At 34.1% G+C, this 4,514-nt stretch overlaps 1 pseudogene; it reads right to left on the bottom strand.

Annotated features, from left to right (window-relative positions):
• Positions 1-212: 212 nt before the first annotated feature.
• The window catches only part of LOC149312517 (uncharacterized), a 7,651-nt pseudogene continuing 3,349 nt past the window's right edge, over positions 213-4,514 (bottom strand).

The following is a 4,514-nucleotide window of genomic DNA, read 5'->3' as shown; positions in this document are numbered from 1 at the left end:
CCCCTCCCTGGGTTTTCCTTCCAGCCCTCAAATGTCGAGCCTTGCAGAGAGTGAGACCCCGACAATCCTTCATTCTTGCGTCCATGTTCCCTTTGTTAACTTTGCCTCCCTCTTTTCTTATGGAAGCCTAAACTCTAGTTCTAAAGGCTGAAAGGGAGATTTAAATGACCACAATGCTAGGAATTTGGGGACTGAAGGAACATTTTCTGGGGTTAAGGGATATTTATGGGGTGGAGAGCGCTACTACTGACCCCGGCTTGCGACATTTCTGCTTCCCTCTTTGCAGGATCGGGATCAGGATCAGGATCAGGATCAGGATCAGGATCAAGATCAGGATCAGGATCAGGATCAACATCAAGATCAGGATCAGGATCAAGATCAGGATCAGGATCAGGATCAGGATCAGGATCAAGATCAGGATCAACATCAAGATCAGGATCAGGTTCAGGATCAGGATCGGGATCAAGATCGGGATCAGGATCAGGATCGGGATCAAGATCGGGATCAAGATCAGGATCAGGATCGGGATCGGGATCAAGATCGGGATCGGGATCGGGATCAAGATCGGGATCGGGATCAGGATCAGGATCAGGATCAGGATCAGTGCCTTGTGGTTGGCCTTTTCTTCCAAAACCCAGGTTGCCTTCTAAGATCTGGGGAGATTTCCCTATTATTATTATTATTATTATTATTATTATTATTATTATTATTTGTGGCCCCCTGATCAAAGCCAGTAAGGTCCAGTAAGCCTATCACTCCTCTGCTCAGAACTAAATCCTACTCATGGTGACCAGATGTGTCCTCGCCGCCAAAGGAGGACAAGGCACCCTGAAATGTAGGGCCTTCAAGAGGGGGGGAAAAAAAAAGGAGGACATGACAAAGTGAAAGCTCAAAACACTCAGTGTAAAGCTTCTCAGTCGTGCTAGAAATGGAGGACGTTTCGGAATGCCTCCTGGAGGGAAGCTTGAAATGGAGGACAGGTCCTGGAAAAGGAGGACGGCTGGTCCCACTGGCTGCGATGAAGTCTGGAGAGAGGGGTTCAGTCGATGTTAGGGGTCCTGCTTTACAAAGCCCTCTGCATATGGGGCCCAATAGGACAGGGTTGAATCGGAGAGCAATTCGAGTTTCCTTAGGCTTCCTTCAGCCTTTGCTCAGAAACAATGGAGTATCAGAGATGTCAAAGCCAAGCCTGGGAAGGTCTAGGTTTAAATCCGCAGAGTAAGAGAAACCTCCTCTAGCCAGGCTTCTCTGAGAACCGGGACCACCTCAGAAACAACCAACACAAATAGCTTGCAGTTTAAATACATTGTATTTTTACTAAGGGTTTTACTAAGGGTTTCAATCTAGATATTCAGGGAGGCTGTATCCCATCTAAGCCAATGAACCCTTTAGGCAAAAAAAGAAGGACTCTTCGATTTCACCATCCTTCCGAAGAAAGCTTGAAGGAGGGAGCTGGATCCCAACCGGGAAAGGGATTGCTTGCCTTGGGATTCAGTCGGAGCAAAGGCGGGCCTTGCTGCTTTGTGACTAAGAAGTGGAGGATAAGTAATAATAATAATAATAATAATATTACCCCGCTCTTCAGCCAAAAAAAAAGCTACCTGAGCGACTTACAAATTCTTAATTAGTAGTGACTGATTAGGGTTGACTCTCCTTGAAACCCCTTGAAATGCTGTCACAGGAACAAGCAGGTGTAAAGTTTTAGTATACAAGTATTAGTATTTTTATTGTCTGTGTGGTTTGTTTTGTCGCCTGTTTTGGATGTATGTATGTATGTTTGGTGTTCCGCCCTTTGGTGGAAAGTGCATTATAAATATATTATTATTATTATTATTATTATTATTATTATTATTATTGTTTGTGGGGGGGTCTAATCCCTCCTTAGGATGGGGAGGGACTCTGTCTTTCGTTCTCCTCGAACCGACTGGTCCTGGTTCTGCTGGTTTGCTGGTTTGCTTTTTCTCTCTGGTTATTCTGGGGATATTATTATTATTATTATTATTATTATTATTATTATTATTATTATTTCTCCTCCACTTCTTAGTCACAAAGGAAGCAGAGTCACTCTCGCCCTATGCTTTCTCCTTTTCTCATTCGGTGCCCTGTTCCCAGGGAAGGGCCCTTTTCCACGTTTTGCTCAGCAACCCAGCTGCAGAAAAAGGCAGTGGCCCTTGGCCAGGGGCTTTGCGAAGAGGGGCCCCCCTCCGCAGGCTTCGGATAGACCTCCCTGAGCTTAACCCTTCCTTCCCTCCTTCGGAGGCTTCAGAAGGAATGCCATGGAGCTCCAGGGGACCTTTGGTTCCAGGGAGAGCATAGGAAGCATTGCCCAGCTCCAGAGGGTTAAAAATCATGTCAACTGAGTGTGTGTGTGTGTGTGTGTGTGTGTACACACACACTCAGTTGACATGATTTTTAATATAAAGTATATATATAAACTCAATTTACATGATTTAAAAACTCAGTTTATATAAATTAAGCTTTTTTAATATATATATTTAAAAACTCAATTTACATGATTTAAATACACAATATATGTAAATTGAATATATATATATATATATATATATAAACTCAATTTACATGATTTAAATACACAATATATGTAAATTGAATATATATATATATATATATACTGTATATATATTTAAAAACTCAATTTACATGATTTAAATACACAATATATGTAAATTGAATATATATATATATATATATATATATATATTTAAAAACTCAATTTACATGATTTAAATACACAATATATGTAAATTGAATATATATATATATATATATATATATATATAAACTCAATTTACATGATTTAAATACACAATATATGTAAATTGAATATATATATATATATATTTATTTAAAAACTCAATTTACATGATTTAAATACACAATATATGTAAATTGAATATATATATATATATATATATATAAACTCAATTTACATGATTTAAATACACAATATATGTAAATTGAATATATATATATATATATATATATATAAACTCAATTTACATGATTTAAATACACAATATATGTAAATTGAATATATATATATATATATATATATATATATAAACTCAATTTACATGATTTAAATACACAATATATGTAAATTGAATATATATATATATATATAAACTCAATTTACATGATTTAAATACACAATATATGTAAATTGAATATATATATATATATTTAAAAACTCAATTTACATGATTTAAATACACAATATATGTAAATTGAATATATCTATATATATATATAAACTCAATTTACATGATTTAAATACACAATATATGTAAATTGAATATATATATATATATATTTAAAAACTCAATTTACATGATTTAAATACACAATATATGTAAATTGAATATATATATATATATATTTAAAAACTCAATTTACATGATTTAAATACACAATATATGTAAATTGAATATATATATATATATATATATATATTTAAAAACTCAATTTACATGATTTAAATACACAATATATGTAAATTGAAAATATATATATATTTAAAAACTCAATTTACATTTTTTAAAAACTCAATTTATGTAAATTGAATTTTAAAAATATTTATATATGTATGTATATACATATATATGTTTATGCATATATATACACATATATATTATACACATATAAATTAAAAAACTCAATTTATACGATTTAAAAACTCAATTTCTTTAAATTGAGTTTTTCAATATATTTATATATGTATGTATGTATATTTTAAAAAGTCGTTTACATGATTTAAAAACTCAATTTATGTAAAGAGAGTTTTAATGTATATATGTATATATATGTATATATATTTAAAAACTCAATGTACATGATTTAAAAACTTAATTTACATGATTACAATTTACATATATTTACATGATTACTAATATATATATATATATATATATATATATATATATATGGTATATGCATGCATATATATATATATATATATATATATGAAATACATTTTTAATGAAATCATTTTCAAAACAAATGTTGTCAAAGAAGATATTTTCCTCCCTTTGTCTGGAGCTCATAGACTAAAAAGGGGGCTGGAAAGAGAGATCTCCGGCGTAATCTGTTTGTGAATCGAGCCATTATTATTTTTATCTAGTCCTAAATATAGGAATACTATATTTATCATAGAATCCTAGAGTTGGAAGAGACCCCAAAAAGGGCCATCCAGCCCAACCCCATTCTGCCATGCAGGAACTCTCATCGATATCCCTCCCTTTCCCCACCAAACTGGGATTCAGGAAAGATGCTTCTTATTCATTGCTTCCTCGGGTCATTCTGCTGGGGCATTCTGGGAAGTGTCTTTCGTGGCTTAGCGATGGATCAGGGACTTACAGCCCCTCTGTCTGCGGTTTCTGGACGGCTTGCATGGCAAAGTCAAGTCCTCTAGCCTCCCATCGACTTGAGAGAGGGCCCTTTTTTTGGACCTGAAAGTGCTCCTTATGAACTTGGGCAATGGGCTTACAGACTGT

Source organism: Sceloporus occidentalis, unplaced genomic scaffold, assembly GCF_023333645.1.
Source record: "Sceloporus occidentalis isolate IW3139 unplaced genomic scaffold, rSceOcc1.0.p SCAF_5, whole genome shotgun sequence".
NCBI lineage: Eukaryota > Metazoa > Chordata > Lepidosauria > Squamata > Phrynosomatidae > Sceloporus > Sceloporus occidentalis.
The sequence above is the reverse complement of the archived record's forward strand: the minus strand, read 5'-3'. Positions and strand labels throughout refer to the sequence as shown.